Consider the following 17863-nt stretch of genomic DNA (forward strand, 5'->3'; position numbering starts at 1 on the left):
AGGAAAGGGTGGCTAGGAGAGGTTTAAGTTTGGCCAGTTTCCCCTTCCTCCTCCCAAGCCACACTGTCCCTCCGTTTTTCTTGGGGAGCTGTCCTTAAGGAATATTATTTTCCATAATCCTTCTGACTTGTCTTCAGGCTGTCTCCATTGCACACTGTGGTACTGGGTCACTCTGATATTGTGCTCCACGTGGGTTCTTTGCTTGCTAGGTTGAGTGGTGTGCCACTGTGTGAGTAAATCTACTGTAATTTATTTATCCATTCTTGACAATGGGCACTCGGCTATTTCTAGATACTCTATTCAGAAACACGCAGCTGGGCTTCGGGCTGTAGCTCAGTGGTAGAGCGGTTCCCTCGCACAGCGGAACCCAGTGAGGCACTGGGTTCGATCCTTGGCACCACATGAAAATAAATAAATAAACAAAGACATTGTGTCCATCTACAACTAAAAAAAACAAACAAACAAACAAACAAACAACAACAACAACAAAAACCACGCAGCTGCGAACATTCTGGTCTGTGTTTCTCAAAGTGCGTGCGAGAGCCTCTTTGGATTTTATGCTTGGGAGAGTTTGCTGGGCGACAGCCTCTGTTATCTTTCAGTTTTGTAAGACACAACCAGATTGTTTTCCCTAGTGGTTATCTGGAGTTGCGCTCTGACTGGCAGCACACGGCCATCCTGTGCCCCACCTCTTGGTGCTGCCAGGCTTGTTAATCTTGCCCTTCTAATGGTGTAAAATAGCATCTCGGGTGGTCTTCATTTGCATTTCCCTCCTCACCAAGGAGGCTGAGCATCCCTGAGATGTTTATTGGACAATGTATTTCCTCCTGTTTCTGCCTCGTCGTGACTTTTACTTGTGTTTCCATTGGATTCCTTGCTCTTTTCCTGAAAGATGGGCAAGGATTCTGCACGGATTTCTGGGGTGGTGGCGTCCCTTGGTACCCGGCTGACATCTCTGGTCTGTGGCTTGCTTTTCACTTTCTCTCAGGTGTCTTCACCGTTCTCTTCCCCCTCCCACTCGGAAGACATGGCTAGTGGAGGGTGTGTGAGTGTGGGGGGTCTTGGGCCCCTCAGACCGTGCTTACATGGGCCCCGCTGCTCCTCCTGGGGCTTCGAGGGACCCTTCCCACTTGGGGCGGGGCGGCCTGGCTGGGGAGCCCTCGCCGGGTTGGCTGGGCACCCCGGGGCGGGGAGCGGGTGCCCCCGGGGGCTATAACTTCCGCTGCCCACCTGGGGGCCGGCTCTCTGCGCTCGGCTGGGCAGCGGCGGCGGCGGCGCGGCTCCCCTGGGCTCTGGTCCGGCGCCCCGGGGGCGGGGGCGGGGCCAGGCCGCGGCGGGCGGGGGCGGAAGCTGCCGGGGCAGATAAGGGCCGAGGTCGGTGCTGCGGCCAGACGGTGCGGGACGCGCTCCCCGCCCCCGCACCTCGGCCCCAGCAGAGCCTCCCCAACCCGGGTCGGGCGTCCTGCCCGAGAGCCAGGGGCACCGTGGGGGCGGGGTAGAGCCCACGCCCCGGCTCTGGACAAGTGGCGAGTGGCAGCAGGGCTCCACGCCTGGGTTATCTCAGCGGGAGAATGGGGGTAGGAGCCCCACCTCCCCCCACACGCTGCTGAGACAGAACGGGGGCAGCGAGTGAGAGCCCTCGGAGGGGGGTGTGGTCCTGTTTTGCACCAGAGGCGCACCAAGCTCCCTGTGGGCCGCGCTGCGACCTCCTGGCTCTCAGGGTTTCACTCTTCCCCATTGTGTAGATGGTAGGGGTCTCACGCCCAGACCCGCAGAGCCAGCAAGCATGAAGGAAGTGGGGAGGGGGAAACAGCTCCTTCTCCTGTCCTTCATGGGGAAGGGTTAGGGTTTATGGGCCTGAAGTTTATACAATTTGAGGGACACTCTAAGAAAAAGATTACAAAATCACGAATACAAAATTGCTCATGACCAACCCAGGGCCTTGGAAGGGACCCAACAAGGGAGGAAGCTCAAATCCCACTTCTTTGGCATCCCAGCCCCACCCCTGAAGTCCCCTGGAAGGACTCATACCCCTCTCCCAGAGTCATGGATGGTGGGATTGGGACCCCAGAGGGGTGGCAAGGAGACAAGTCCCCAGTTGCAGGGGCAGGTGCACGTGGAGGAAGGCTGCTGGGGTGGGCCTAGCCCATCACCTGCCTAGGCAGCAGTCCCAGCTCAACTGATGGCAAGGGCATTGAGCTCTGGGAACTGCAGCCACAGCCAGGCTGCACCAGGCCCTCTAGTCCTGTCCAGTCGTGGTTGAACTTGCTCATCAGGGCTTCCAGCCCTGGGGCAGGTAGGGAACAATTTGTTGGAGCAAAGGAAGGACCTCTTTGGGTGAGGTGCAAGTGCATGGTACTTGAGTCGGACCAGACTGGGTTCCAGCCCCTGTCAGGCTTCGGCTAGGATCTTGGACAGCCTCCTTCCCCTAGGCTTCCTCACCTGTGGAGTGGGCGAAATCACAGTGCCCGCTGAGTCAGAGCTGTTATCAGGCTTAAGGAAGCGCATGCAAGGAGGGGGACCCAGCCCTTGGCTGTAAGAAGCCAACATCCCTTCTGCGACATCTCCACAGGAGATCCACTTTCCTCCCCACAGTAGAGTCAGGTTCCCTATCCAGGGAATGGGTTCTCAGATGCAGAGCTGGGATTTAAACCCACTCATTCAGATCCAGCTCTAGCCACAGAGAACGCTGCCTTATTACCATTGGGGTTAAGTCCTACTGGCCCACTGTGTGTGCATGCCCCGGGGTGGGGAGCCAAGAGGGTACTTCTTAAATCAGGAGGCTGCTCACCATTCTGGATTTTATAATCTCTGCCTTGATGGGCACCTGAGGCTGGAATTTTTCCAACTCTGCCATCCTCCAGCTTGGATCAGGAGAAGCTGGAGAATCTGGAACCAGTGCTAGGGTTGGAGAGCTGGGAAGTGGAGTGGCCAAGGGCCTTGGTAGTAGTGACACTCCAAAATTTCCAAGTTGTTCTCCAGATGAGAAGAGGTGCCACTTTGCTCATGTTTCACATAGAATTTCTGTGGGGCTGACTGACTGAAGAACTGAGTTCCAGCTCAGAACTGCTCTGCTCTAGCCAGATGACCTGGCACCAGCCACTCTAACTTCAGTTTTCTCATCTGAGAAAGGCAGATAATCCTGCAGATGCAAGAATTAAGTTGTTGCCTGATGAATGCCGACAGCTGTTAAAACAGTCCTGGCTGACAAGGGGCGAGTCCTCCAGGGCAGAAGTTGGGGGCCTCCCAGGTCCTTGTCTCGGGGAGGGAGCCCCTTGGAAAAGAGCTGAGAAGCCCAGCTCCAGCATTCTCCCAGACCAGGAAGGGTCAGAGTGAGGCCAGGGGCCCTGGGGTGCTAGAGAAGAGAAGGGAGCCTCCGTTCTCACCTGATTCAGGCAGGTGAGAGGGAGCAGAGGGAGGAAGTGGGGACTTCTGGAAGGAGGCAGGAGTGGGCTGCGGTGTAATGCTGGCCACATGATCACCCTGAGGCCCCATTCCACAACCTCTCATTTGTCCCTCATTGCAAACTTTCAAGGTAGGCATTCAAATGAGGAAACTGAGGCTCGGAGCAGTGAAATCGCTTGCCCAGGGTCACACACTACACACCGTTCACTTTTCTTGCCTGACAAGGTTGCAAATGAGGTGGTGTGATCTTGGTCCTCCGACTAGGAAACTGAGTCTCAGACAGTCCCTCTGCCTGACACTCTCTCCCAAGAACTCCAGGCCGGTGGCCTCTAGGAGATATCACCAGGAGGTCAAGACTGGGGCTGAGGAGAGGTGGCTCACAGTGAGAGCAGAGAGCTGGAGTGAGGGAGTGAGCTCACCATCTCAGGACAAATTCAAGGAGAGGCATCTGGAGCCTTCGTCCGTCCTTGCTAATTGCTGAGGAACAGGAGGAAGGTCTCAGGGGCATGGGAGACATGATTCATAGTGGTCCCAAAACTAGCCAAAATTTGTCTGAAATTTCTTATTTTACCTTAGAAACTCATACAAGTTTCCAACCTTTTCTTTAAAAGTGGGATCCCCCCCACTTTTTAAGTTTCCCCTCTCGGTCTTCCACCTGAGTGGACATTTCAGGGCAGGGCAGCACACCAGGGTTATTTCCTGTGGCTGTGTATATCCCGTGCGGGCACGGTGGACCGTGGGCACTGTGGGTTTGGAAGAAGAGCAAGGACATGGCTGAGGTAAAAGTCCTGCCTGTTGTCACAATCGGGGGCCAACCCTACTTCTGCTCAGCGAAGTACTCTCTTCTCTCACAGACACATGTCCAGGCAGGCCCAATAGTCTCACTAGCAATTCTCAGGATGCCCCACCCGCCGCTTTGCCCCTTGAGGGTCTTTGGTCCAGAGTGGTCACTATCGTCATTCGTCTCTACTGGGCAGTCTGACTTTCACGTCCCAAGACGGGCACAACCAAGGATTTCTGTGCTCTCAGGAGGAAGCTTGGGCACAGAGGTGCCTGGTCCAGGGAGCATAGTGAATAGGGATGGATGCCCAGGGAGGGTCTCTGGGTAGGTGGGGCACTACGCCTGAGGAGAGATCTGGGTGCCGGCCAGGGAGGCAGGAGGAAGGAGGAAAGGCCTCGGGGTGTCTGGGGGCTGCTGCCTGGCAGGTCCCCGTGCCCAGGCTAGGGAAGTTTCTTATTTCTCCTGTTCTGACTTCCCCCTTTGATTTATTATAGCCATGAAATGCTCTGCTCTCTTCTCTTTTCCTCCCTGTCCCCCGGGGCTGGAGGAACACAGGCCTCCCCAGGCACCCAGCCTCAACCTTGCTGGACTCCCATCTCCCTCCAAGGGCCGGGCCTAGGTCTCCAGAAACAGAGGTGAGTTGGGCAGGTAGGGTAGGATGCGGTGGGACCCAGCCTCCCAAAGGCAGGACCCCCAGGGGCGGTCAGAATCTTGGCTGGGCAAAGAGTGAGGCAGGTGTGGATTTGGCAGCAGCCGGCTCCCTGGGGTGGTGGGGGTGGAGAGTTCTGGGTCAACGGCCTCAGTGAGGCTTGGGAACAGGACCTTGTCATGTCTGACGGCCAGGCGCCTCTCAAATGCCAGATACTAGGTCACGGAATGGTTTCTCTGTGACCCCTGACCCCGTATTTGGATTTAGGGGTGGCCAAAGTAGGCCTGGCTAAGACCAGTCTGGGGACTGGGCTGAGAATACAGAGGAAGGAAGGCTCTAGTCCCCAGGGAGATTCTGGGCTCCTCCAGGTCGCAGCTGGACATCACCCTGAGGCCTGGCCCACTCGAGCAAGTCTGTCTAGCTCCTCGGCAGGCATGGTGGCAGGAGCGTTTCTCCTAGCCCCTGTGCGGTGCCTGTGGTAATGGGGCTGTTGGCGTTTTGCAATGGGCCGGGGGTGGGGAGGCGGCGCACACATGCTTCCTGTGGTGACTGGGCGCTTCCTGTTTTCTCAGGCGCCGGCCTTGCTGCTGCCGATGTGGAAACAGGGGCAGCTGCAGCCAAGGCGGCTCCAGGCTGGGCACCCTGTCCCTGGCCAGAGGGGCCTAAGTGGTCCCACAACCCCCCCAGGCCCCAGACCTGGTCGGTAGATGGCCTGAGTTCCCCACACCAAGCCCCTGCCCTTCCCTTCCCCAACAGCTTCCACCAAGAGGAAGAGGCCGGGCAGGGCCATGGCTCTGGCCAAGCAGTGGTCCAGGAGGCCCAAAGGCTGCGGTGAGAGCTCCAGGCTGGGAGTCAGGGCACGTGGCTCTAGGCTTGGCTTTGTCCTCTGCTTGCTGAGTGCCACTGGCCATCTCTGACCCCTCCTGGCCTTTTTTTCCTCTTTTTTGTAGTATCATGGCACCTATGAGGTAGAATTCCTAGCCCATTTCTGCCCATTCTTGAACTTTACTTTTCAAGAGGTGAAGCTTTGAGGACAGCACCGAGGCTGAGCCTCAGAGGTGGGACTTGGCGAAGACCTAGGGAAGGGAATTGGAGAGGCCGGAGGCTGTAGGAGAGACATGCGGGGGGTGGGGGGTGGGGTGCAGACTGAAACAAGGCTTGGCAATGGGGGGGGTCAGGACCAATTGGACAGATAGGGTGTTGAGGGACAGGGGAACAATAGTGGGTCACAGGTTGATTCAGAAGGACTCAAACATGGGAGGAAGGTTGCAGGAACCTCTTTATCCCTGCAAACTTTAGGAAAGAGTCTGGCACCCCATCAAAGGAAGACTGGTGGTCATTTTCAGGGTGGGAGCAGGGCCAGGCTTCCTATCTGCTACAGGGATGGAGGCGCCTGGAGTGTGACACAGGCGCCTGGGAGACCTGTCAGTCTGCTTGGAGGGTCATCATTAGGTTCAGTCCTTGGGATTCAGGTTGCCCTCTTCCCGAATCTGTTTTGTTTTGTTTTAAGCTGATATTGCAAGAAGGGAAGGGGAGGTGACTTTGCTTCTTGTTGAGTTTGCTGACAGCATCTGGCCTTTGGAGGAAGAACATCTTTGCAGGAAGGTCAGGGCCCAAGCCCCCTGGAGCCTGACCAGTCCACTGACTGAATTCAGCCATTCCCTTGATCCAGGAGGTTCTGAGATGCCTGCCCTACAAGTAGCTCCCCCTAAATCCCAAGATCTGCCCTCACAGTACAGGGATTGGCCCCAGCCAAAGAGGCCTCAGAGATCCCCCAGATCCTGAGGCCCAAGCTGAGGGGCCATGGGGCCAGCCCGGCCCTCATCATCCTGTGCCCTGGGCCAGCCTGAGTGCTGAGTCTGCGGCACAGCAGCTGCTTCTGGCCACGGAGGCCCAGTTATAAATAAGCCCCATGTGGCCAAGTCATCAAGTTCTGCAGCAAGTCTGGCCCAGCTGCATTACTTCAGTGACCACAGGTCAGGCTGACCAGTGCAGGGCCACCAGAACCCAGCCACCCACCTGAGCCAAAGGCTGGACAGGCTGGATGCCTCCTGAGGGCCTCAAATTCCATGTTGGAGCATCTGCAGCTCTTCAGACCTGGGCCTCTCTGGACACAGGCCACAGAAAGGACAGGGCCCATCCTGCCTGCATAGAGCCAGCAGCTATTTACAAACCGAAACCCCGAGAAGTGAAGTAGCTGTGGCCAAAGTGGCTCCAGGCCCCCAGCCCCCACTCCCACTCCATCCCCGCAGCCCCCACTCCCCACGGCTTCCTCTTTCCTTCCCCACACAGCACCCCAACCTCCCACTGCCCGGCCAGCTCTGGACAACCTGAAGCTACCCCATGGTGACCCCCAGCCCTATAGCCACCTGCCCAGAGGTCCCCTTCTCCTCTTCACCCCAGGACCCCATCAGTCTGAGCTCCTCGGAGCAGACCCCTCCCACTGGACCCAGCCCACCCTGGCCTGCATGAAGTTCATTCCCACAGTTCTCAGTTCCCCTTCATGATTGGAAAAGCTCCAACCCCAATGGGCGCCACGCTGCTGCTGGTCCTTGCCTGAGGGCGGCTCCTATGGGTGCCTTTGACCTTCATGGCAGACAAGTAGGGGGCATGATATCTGGTGTGCTCCCTGGAACCAGAGCACCTGGGCCTTCTGAGGGCTTGCTTCTGGGCTGGAGATCATCACTCTACTTGTTGGATGTCAGCCCCCTCATCAGGCTGGTGTGGGTCATAGGCCCTTGTGGAGGGCAGATTGGACGGGGACAGGTGGACATGGCTGGAGATCTGGCAGGTGGGCTGGTGCTGCAGCAGGCTCCAAGGAGAAACAGCAGAATACCATGCTGGTGCTAGAGAGTCTCCCTCGAGTTGGTACAGAGGGTTACAGTTCACATCAGTCTGTATTCTGCCTCCAAAAAGGCCTGCTCCTTTATCTCTGTCATTAGATGGAAACTGAGGCTCAGAGAGAAAGCCACGTGTCTAAGACTGCAAAACTAAAAAATGTCTGGACTGAGATTCTGGATTCCACCAGGAAAATCTAAACCCATGCTCTCTCCCTCCAGCTGACCTTGGCTCCATTGCATACCTGTCTCTGTCCTGGAAGGATGGACATTACCCAGTGTTGTGACAAGGCCTCCAGCGGAGGGGTCTGAAGCTCAGGCCTTGGACCACAGGTCGCATCGCCTTCCCTGACCCAGCCGTCAGTGCCTACTGGCCCCTGTCTTTGCCACTGTCCCTGCCCCATTCCTTCACTCTTGCCACATCCCAGCTGAGGAAAACCCCTGGCTGAGCACCTTCTGCCGCAGGCAGCTGGCCGCCGGAGTTCTACCTCGCCTCTAAGAGCCTCAGATTCCAATTTTGTGCTTTATCACAAATACCTGGTCTCAGCCCATTCTGGTGTGAGTCGTCTCTATGGCTAGTGCTCAGCCCTTGCCCTTGGGGAATCCATAGCCCTATGGGGACTGAAGATGAGCACAAAGTCCTGAGAGCTTCAAGAGAGAAACTGAGGCGGCGGGCTGCTGCCTGGGATAGGGAGAGGCACAGCCTAGGATGGGCCCGAAGGCAGGAAGGAGCTCCCCAGCAAAAGCTGGGTGGATGGGAGCTCCGTGCTGAGTCACAGCCCCGTGCCTTGGCTTCAGCGGCTCCCCTGGCTTGGAGCGCCTTCCCCTGCTGTGAACTCCTACCCATCCGTCAAGGCCCATGGACATGCCATAGCATGACCGGGCTTTGCCTGGCCTGGTGGCACCTCCCCTCCCTCTTCTCTCCTAGGGCCTGAAACAGACCCAGAGGTGAGGCTTCCTTGGTCATAATACCCTTGCCAGCCCCACCCGGCAGGCGTCTGCTCCCAGGCTCCAGCCCCCGCTGTCCTCTGCTCCGAAAAGCACCGTTTCCCTTTTCTGGGTGACCACACACGCCATGCACAGGGAATTTCCATTGCAGCCTGCGGAGCCTCTGATTCACTCAGGCCCCTTATGCAGTTAACCCCTCCAGGTCTGGGCCTCCTGCTCCAGCACCCTGGGCTGCCCCCAGCCCTGGCCCAGACCCCTGGGTCACTCTGCACTGATCTTGGGCCCCACAGACTCTGAGTTGAATCCAGCACCCCCTTCACTGACCCCACCGACTCCCCTCACCTCCTCCACACACATAGACTTAAGGCAGCTTTGGGCTAAGCTCAGGTTTTGGGGGAAGACAAGCCTGGGTATAAGTCCTGATCCTGACCCTTAATCCGTGTGACCCGGAGCAGGTGGAAGCCTCCACCATGAGCCCAGTTTCCCATCTTGAAAATGGAGATGACTCCTGCCTGCCACCTTGTTGTAAAGACATTGTACCCTGAACCTGTGGCGGAACTCAGTAACTCTTAGTTTTTCTTCTTTTCAAAGAGTTTTGCTCTTCCTATCACAGGGCCCCTACTGCAGACCTGGGCCCTTCCCTGGGGCTGGTTTTCTCCTCCCAACAGCTGGTTGCTCAAGGAGAGTGAGAGAGACGTGCAATTTTTTTTGGGGGGGGAGTGCTGGGGGTTGAGTCCAGGGCCTTGTGCTTACAAGGCAAGCACTCTACCAACTGAGCTATCTCCCCAGCCCTGAGACGTGCAACTTTGACCCCGGGCTGGTGGGGCCTTGTCCAGTGGGCAGAGAGGCTGTCTCAGGGCTCTCCTCCACCAGCTTCCTTGCTCCCCACATTCTGCTCTTCCCAGGAGCAGGAGAGCCTGGGCTGGCAGCTTGGAAGGGCCAAGGACTGGAGATGCTAAGCCCTGAGGACAGGGCTGAGCCTCCTTCTCTCTGGCGGGTCCCTGGTCACACAGAGACATCATACCTGCGGTCTCGGAAGCTCAGGAGGTATTGTTCACATTTTGCAAGTGAGAAGACTGAGGCCCAGGAAAGTGTCTTGCTCTCAGTCATGGAATGAGAGAGGGGGGTCAGGGAGAGTCAGGGATAGGATTTAAGTTCTTCAGAGATGCATTCTTAATGTCTGCAGGGCTCAGAAAGCACTTGTAAAGGCCAGCAGAGGACACATGCACTAATTGGAACCCTACTGTATGCTGGGTGAAGACTTGGACACAGAGTGGCTTTCAGAAGACCTAGCACGTTCCACGGCCTGTAGAAGTGGGCATCTGAGCTCTGGAGAGAGGGGAGGATTCACCAGAGGCCTTGTGACCAGTCCCTGGGGGAATATCCTGGTGAGCTTAGAAATCAGGGGAACCAGAAGGCAGAGGATGGTAGTGGGGGCTCCACAGAGGAGGGGTCTGGGGTGGGGAAGCAGCTCCTTCTCAGGGAGCTAGCGGGGGGTGGGGTGCTGCCCGTGGTGAGCAGACGGAAGTCGCTGTGGGTGGCGGTGGGTTTGAGGTACCGGAGGCTGAGTGATGTGGCCAGGAGGTGAGCTCCCCATCTGTAAGCCTGGTCAGCCGGAGACGAGGGTGTGGTGGAGAGGGGCCTTCGAATCCCAGCCCCCGGACTCCGAGGAGGCCAGGCTGTATCTGGGGGTTTGTGCCTGCTGGCTGCTGGGTCTGGGGCACCAGGAGCCACGAGCTGGGGCAGAGTGGAAGGCAAGACTAAGGCAGGGCTGGGGAGAGAGATGGGGCAAACCGGGAAGGGGGCAGTCTGGGGAGGCAGCCTGGAGGAGGTGAGCCTTGAAAGGGGCCCCAGGGTGTGGAAGGACGTGGGCCTGTGAGCAAAGGCTGTGGGAGATTGAGAAAGAGGTTCTGGGAATGTTGAGTAGCGTCTTCTGGCTGGGATGGGGGTGGGGCTGCCCTCGAGTGGAGGAGGGGAAAGGCTGGTGGCTCCCAGCATTTGGGGGTCCAGCGCAGGCCTAGAGGCTTGAGAGCTAAGGAAGACTCTTAGGCAGGGAAAACCCGTGAGAGACTCAGGGACAACTGGAGAACACAGGCCCTAGGGTCAGTCAGATCTACAGCAGCTCTCGCCCCACTCACCAGCCATGTGCCCTTGGGCAAGGGCCCCTCACCTCCCTGAGCCTCATTTCCCTCATATGTAAAGTGGCACTGATAAGTCCTGCCCCATAGGAACACAGGAAGTCGGAAAGCGTCAAGGCAGGTAGACAATAGGGGCTCCATAAGGGACAACCTGGCTTGTCTTTGTCATCTCCCACATGCTCTTCAGGAGCATCTTCTGTGGTTTCAAGCTAGGGTCAAGGTCTCAGGCACACCTGAGTGTAGATCTCCCTGAGCCTGAATTGACTGAGCCACTTTGTGCCAGTCACAAGCCGCTTCTGAGCCTCAGTGGCTCAGAGGGATGACAATGGCACCAACTTTAGTTTTGGATAAGAGAGAACACATCCAAATTCCACACTTCCACCTCCAGCGTCCTACCAGACCTGGTCTTGTCTGGCCTCACCTCCCGCCATTTTGGCTCTGCTCACAGGGACATTCTTGCCCTCCTGGGGCATTGGCACTAACTGGCCCCTGCTTGGAACTCTTCTTCCAGATATCTGTTAGGTTCCTTCCCTCACCTGCTTCCAGGGATTGCTCAAATGTGACCTTCTTTAATACCACAGCCCGCCCCCTAGTCCAGGTTTCTCCCAACCGCAACGATCTCCCTTCCCAACTTCATGGGCTCCCTTCCTCGTGGTTGTTACCTTCTAACACGTAGTGGAACACACCCATCTACTGTGTTCATGGCTCTTCTCCTGCCCAAGAGCAGGCCCCATGAGGGCAGAGGTGTGAAGGCCTTCCTTTCCCTGTCACCTGGCATGTGAGGGCCCTAGCCAATATTTGCTGGTCATCTTAAAGCTCTAAAGAGCCAGCCCAGTGCTGTGACCAAAGTTTGGGGAGCTCTAAGGGGCCCAAACGACCCACGCTGGGGCCCCAGAATCCTTTCCCAAGTGTCTCAACCCTGAGAGGAAGTTGCAAGACAGCCATTTCTGTGCACACCATTTCTGTGCACAGCCTCGGCTCTTTCTGATCAGCTCTCCCAGCCCTGGGTCTGAGGCCTGTGTTTTTGAACGTGCGCTGTCATATCTCCATAGGAAAATGGAAGGGGTGACATTTCCTCATTTTCCAGCTCTTTTAGGCCAAGGTGAGGGGTTTGTGAGGTTGGGGGTCATGTTCCCCTCTGTGGACTCAAGCACTGGGGACGCCTGCCCGTTTCCTGTTGCTTGCCGACCCTGCAATTGCATTAGCGCCAGCCAACCCCCATTGGCCACCAGCCCAGTGGGGGCAAAGAGCCACCCCGCCCCAGGCCTGCCTGGCCTCCCTGTCACTCTGCAGGTCACCCACGTGTCCAATAGGGTGGGGAAAGAGCACTGTCATGCCCTGCTGCTAGAAGGGTAAGAGGTACAATTTTATTAAGGTCAGTGTGACATTATCTATCGATTTACCTACATATCTCAAAATTAAAAGTGCGTTGCCCTTTGACCTGGTAACTCAACTTTTGGAAATTTATCCTACGCATATGCCGGTATATGTGTTAAACATGCGTATATGGAATTTACACCATTTTATTGATTGCAGCCTTATTGCAATAGCAAAGGACTGGAAACACCAAAGGCCCATCAATAAGGGACTGCTTACATCAGTCATGACCATGGCCAAGTGTCCAGCAATGACAGTGCACCACAGCAAGGTGCAACGACATGGTGGGAGAAGCAGCAGAACCCCAAAGGCTACCAACACCATCCTCCTCTTCCTCTGAAGAGTAAAATCTGTCAAGATAAAAACTAAACTATAGTGTCAGAGATGCTTATAAAGAAAAGTAAGGAAGTGGGAGAGGAGGTGTAGCTTGGTGGGAGAGCATTTGTCTGGCATGCACAAGACCCTGGGGTCTACACCCAGGACCATGGGGAAACAAATGTAAGGAATAGTTGCTAAAAAAGTTAGGACAGAGTTACTAACGGGAAGTAAGGGGACATTTGAGATGCTCTGGGGATACTGGCAAATTTTATTTCTTTTGTTTTTCTTTTCTGTTTTTTTCAGTGCTGGGTTCAAACCCAGGCCTTGCACATACTAGACAAGTGCTTTACCTCTGAGCCACATCCTCAACCTTCTTATTTTTTAATTTTAAGACAGGGTCTCACTAAGTTGCTTAGGACCTCACTAAATTGCTGAGGATGGCCTCCAACTTGTGATCCTCCTGCCTTAGCCTCCTGAGCCACTGGGATTACAGGTATATACCATCACACCCAGCAATGTTTTATTTCTTGACCTGGATAATATTTACATAGGTGTTAGCTTTATAATTAAATTGTACATAAATATTTTATGTGCCCTTTTTAACAGTATTTTTTAGATGTTGATAGACATTTATTTTATTCATTTACTTATATGTGGTGCTGAGAATCAAACCCAGTGCCTCACACATGCTAGGCAAGTGCTCCATCACTGAGCCACAACCCCAGCCCCTATGTGTCCTTTTATATGAATGCTGTCTTTCATGATTTAAAAATATCCCAGCCTAATGAGGTGGAACACACTTAGAGTTCCAGCTACTTAGGAGACTGAAGCAGAAAGATCTCTTGAGCAAGGAATTTGGGGACAACCAGACAATATCCCAAGACCCTGTTTCCCCCAAAGAATCACAGCACAGATGCTCCTTCTATATCCTGGTGAACTGATTGCTAAGTTGAAAATGCAGTTAATACACTTCACTTACTACACATCCTAGCTCAGCAACACAGTGCGCCGTAGCATCAGCCTTCACCCTCAAGATCTCATGGTGACCGCGGACTGCAGTGGCTGCCACTACCCAGCATCCAGAGTCTCGGGTCACACATCACTAACCCTGGAAAAGATTCCAAATTCAAAATTTAAGCTGAGCACCGTGCATACCTGTAATCCCAGCTATTATGGAAGTTGAGGCAGGAGGATCACAAGTTCAAGGCCAGCTGGGCAATTTAGCAAGATCCTGTCTCAAATTAAAAACAAAAAGGGACCAGGGATGCAGCTCAGTGTAGAGCACCCCTGGGTTCAGTCCCCGACACAGGGGGAAAAAGATCAACATTTGAAGAACTTCCGTAGAAATTTCTACTGAATGCACATCCCTTTCATACCATCATGAAGTAAAAAAATCCTAAGTTGAGCCATCATAAGTAAGAGGTCATCTGTACACTTAAACAGTAGAATACTCTGCAGTTCTTAAAAAGGGCAAGGCATTGATGTGGAATGGATTCGCGGTGGGGTAACAAGGGGAAGTACAGTGTGCTTAGTGTGATTCCTTCTGTGCAAAATTTTAAAAAGACTATTGATCTATACACTTATGTCTGCTTAGGCCATCTCTAGACGGACATACCAGGACCAGGTAACAGGTGAGACTGTCTGTGGAAGAGGAACTGAGCAGTTATTGACCTTTGAGTACTTGTGGAATTTTATACCATGTGCCTGTATTATCTATACAAAAAATAAAGTAATTAAAACCTTTTTCTTTCTTCTCATTCTCTGGAGACCCCAGGATTTGGGGTTCCAAGTCAATTTCCTTCCAGCAAAATCGAGTCAAAGTCGCATTCTGGCAAGATGTACCTGGTGACCTCTGGCTAGTTGGGACCCCCAACCCCACTAACCCCATGGTACAGAAGGAGGCTGGGGATGTGCCATCACCTCCGGACACCTCCACTGGTGTCCTGTCTCGCCCTCTGTCCCTCTGATGCCCTCCCTTCCCTTCTCTCTGTCCTGTTCTCTCCTTTCTTGCTGATGGCCCTGTGCCAGCTTCTCGCTGCTTCCCAGGGTCTCCTTCGACCGTTTGTTTCTCTTTCCCTTCCTCTCCTCTGCTCCCGGCCCCTCCTGCTCCCTCCCTGCCTCAGCTTCTCGGCCTTCCTCCTTCCTTCTGCTTGCTTCCCTCCCCTGGGAGACCCAGTCCAGGCTGCTGCGATGCTGCGACTGCGACTCTGCTCGGTCACCAATCTCTGGGCCTCAGTTTAACAGGTGGTCGTCTTGGTTATGTAAGTCCCAAGGGTAGACGCTCTCACAATGTCAGGCGCTCAAACAAAATATCGTCTTTATAACCCTGGGGTTGTGGATTGTCAGTCTCTCCTATCTCTCATGATTGAAAGATATCACAGAATAGATGTTCCATGATGTATGATGGGGTCACATCCTGACAAACCTAAATGGAAAACATCTGAAGTCAAACACATTCATGTTGCTTAACCTACCACAGCTCGGCAACATGGGCCGCCATAGAGGCTCAGCTGTTTGTCTTCATGGTCCTGGGGTCGGGGAGGCCCTGGAAGGCTTCCTGTGGGTCCTGAACCCTGACTCCCATAGAGGAGCTACTCAGAGTCTCTGGGAATCTGGGTCCTGCTATTGCCAAGGATTGGAATAGGAGCAGGTCCCTGGAGATGTGAGGGAAGGACTCTGCTGTCCTTTGGAAGGCAAGGAGCAGGAGGAGGGGCGGGAAGTTGGCATGGCCATGGGATGGGAGCAGCCCACCGGGTGGGGGCATCTGCCCACTTCCAGAGATGTTTGGCCCTGAATTTATCTCTCACTGAAGATGGAACCTAGGGCCTCATGCTTGCTGAGCTCATGTTCTCCCACCGAGCCACACCCCAGCCACCTGGATCTCCTTTGTGGTCTGCCTTACCTGGGCTCCTTGGGCTTGGCCAGACTTGGGACAACAGACTCTTTCTTCTCCTGAGACCTCTTGAATCTTAGTCCTCGAAACACAGCCTCCTGGCCTCCTGGCCTCCTGGCTACACGCATGGGGCAGACACCACGCTCCCTGCTTATAACCAGCAAAGCCTCTGCCGTCGCCCTGCATGTCACCGAAGCTCCTGGGCTTGGCGCTCAGGCTATCTGCCTTGCTTCCACAGGGACGGTAGCTAACTGTTCCCATGTCCTTTTCCAATAGTTTGCCACTGCTTTCCTTGGTCCCCCCATACCCTCTGTCCCCTGGTTATCCTACCTGTGACACTGACCACAGTCGTTGTTCCCAAATGAGCTCATACTTCCCTCTCTAGTGCTCTCCTCCACAAAGAACCACGCTGTCTGTTGACACATCTCTCCAGGCCTCCAGGAGGCCCCGAAGGCCACATCCCTGTCAGGGCTCCCTTACTGGGCCCAGCACTGGAAGACACATGATAAAAAGTTAGTGATTAAAATAACCAATGAGTAGATAATAAGTACAAAACCAAATCAAATTAAGACAGTAATGAGCACACGATGGGAGAATGAAGGGTCACATCCAGCAGGACCTGGTCCTCGTGGAGTGGACGGCCTTATCCCCCACCATCTCGCCGCCTGGGGCTTGGCCTTCCTGTGAGGAAGTGAGGAGCAAGAGTGGATTGATACCCAAGCCTCTCTCCCTCCTTCTCTCAGGGAGGGGCCTTGGTCAGGTTCCTAGGAGTCCTGAGGACTTGTGACCTGGACCTTTGGAGAGTCCCCAAGTGCAGAATCTATGGGCAGGAAGGAGGCAGGCTAGTCCCAGTAGGGAGGGGACCTAGGGTAAGGGATTAGATTACACAAGGGAAGAAACAAATACTCAAGTTCGTGGCCAGCAGAATAGACTCATCAGAGGTCAATGGTGAACATCGAAGCCACCACTCATCATTCCACCGCCCAGACTAGTCTCTGAAGGCAGGAAACTAGTGCAGTACTTTTCTGTTTCCCCAGAACTTGACATACAGCCTGGAACTCAATTAACATTGGGAGGATGAATGGACTCATGGCTGGTCAGTTGGGCAAGTAGATGGATGAATAGGTGGATGGGTGGATAGGTAGATGGGTAGATATGTAGACAGGTGGGTGGATGGATAGGCGGGTAAGAGAATGAATAGATGAATGGATAGGTAAAGAGTAGATAGGTGGATGGGTAGATGGGTGGATGGGCAGATGGATAGATGAATAAATAGATGAGTGAATGAGTAGGTGGATGGATAGACCACTAGATGACTAGATTGGTAGATGCATATATGGTACCAATAAGGTCTGATAGATAGCAGGTGGATGGGTTGATGGACATATAGATGGACAGATAGATAAACAGATGAGTAGGTGGATGAATTGACTCACAGATAAATCAAAAAATAAATGGGCAGTTGAATAAACAGATAGCTAAATGAATTTATGGTTAACTTGATGGGTAGATAGATGACTAGGTAGATAGGTGATAAATAAATTAGATGGTTGGGGAAATAAATGATTGGATGGACATACAAGAAAGGTTTGTAAATGCTGGGGACAATGGCACACAACAAGAAAGTTTTGTAAATGCTGGGGACAGTGGCGCACACCTATAATCCCAGTGACTCAGGAGGCTGAGGCAGGAGGATCACAAGTTTGAGGCCAGCCTCAGCAACTTAGCAAGACCCTGTCTAAAAATAAAAAAATAAAAAAGGGGACATAGTTTGGTGGTAAAGTGCCCCTAGGTTCAATTCCCATGATTAAAAAAAAAAATGGAGAGAGAGAGAGGGAAAGAAAGAAAAATAAATGTTTGTAAACTAGGAAAACCAATATTCAAGTATTAACAAAGGATCAGGAAATAGAATCCTGGGCTGGGAATAGAACCCTTAGCGATTTGGAAGCAGCTGTGGGGTTCAGGAAGCTGGAAGGGGAGGGCGTAAGAATCCAAGACCCTCCCTGATGGAAGGGAAGCCAGGAGAAGAGACTCCGAGGAAAGGAGGAAGCTGCAACACACTGAAGGCCCCCTGGCGCCCTGCCCCAGATTAGGCAGAACCTACAGTGGGGTGCAGGCCCACAGGAAAGCCAGCGTGGCAGTCAGGGACTCAGAGTCCTCAGCCAGCCAGTCTTACCCGAGAAAGTACAGGCCCCAAGATGCCACCACTCAACCCCAAGGAGGTCAACGTTGGCCACACAGGGGCCTCAAAAGAAGTAGACATTATTGGGCCAGGAGGGGACCGAGAGCCTCCGCAGGGCCCGAGCGAGGGGCAGCCAGGCCTCTGGTGGCAGAGTCAGCCTTTCTCTTTCCCAGCCCCAGCTTCCTCTGGGCAGGGGGCCTGGCCCCCATGGCCTCCCAGGCCAGCCCCTGGAGCACCACCTGCCCCAGCAGGCCAGAGACTTCCTGTAGCGCAAGAGATTTATGCAAACGGGCTGGGGTGGTGATGTCACCCCAAGGGGACTATCTCCCAGCGGC

The 17863-nt window shown here is 54.3% G+C and overlaps 1 long non-coding RNA gene across 1 annotated transcript; it reads left to right on the forward strand.

The window, feature by feature from the left end:
• Positions 1–4685: 4685 nt before the first annotated feature.
• LOC124959754 (uncharacterized) lies at positions 4686–12811 on the forward strand. The gene is made up of 3 exons (XR_007103983.1): positions 4686–4821; positions 9807–10008; positions 12295–12811. It is a non-coding gene; the product is annotated as an uncharacterized LOC124959754 (long non-coding RNA).
• The last annotated feature ends 5052 nt before the right edge of the window (positions 12812–17863 follow it).

This window comes from Sciurus carolinensis, chromosome 11 (assembly GCF_902686445.1).
Source record: "Sciurus carolinensis chromosome 11, mSciCar1.2, whole genome shotgun sequence".
Lineage (NCBI taxonomy): Eukaryota > Metazoa > Chordata > Mammalia > Rodentia > Sciuridae > Sciurus > Sciurus carolinensis.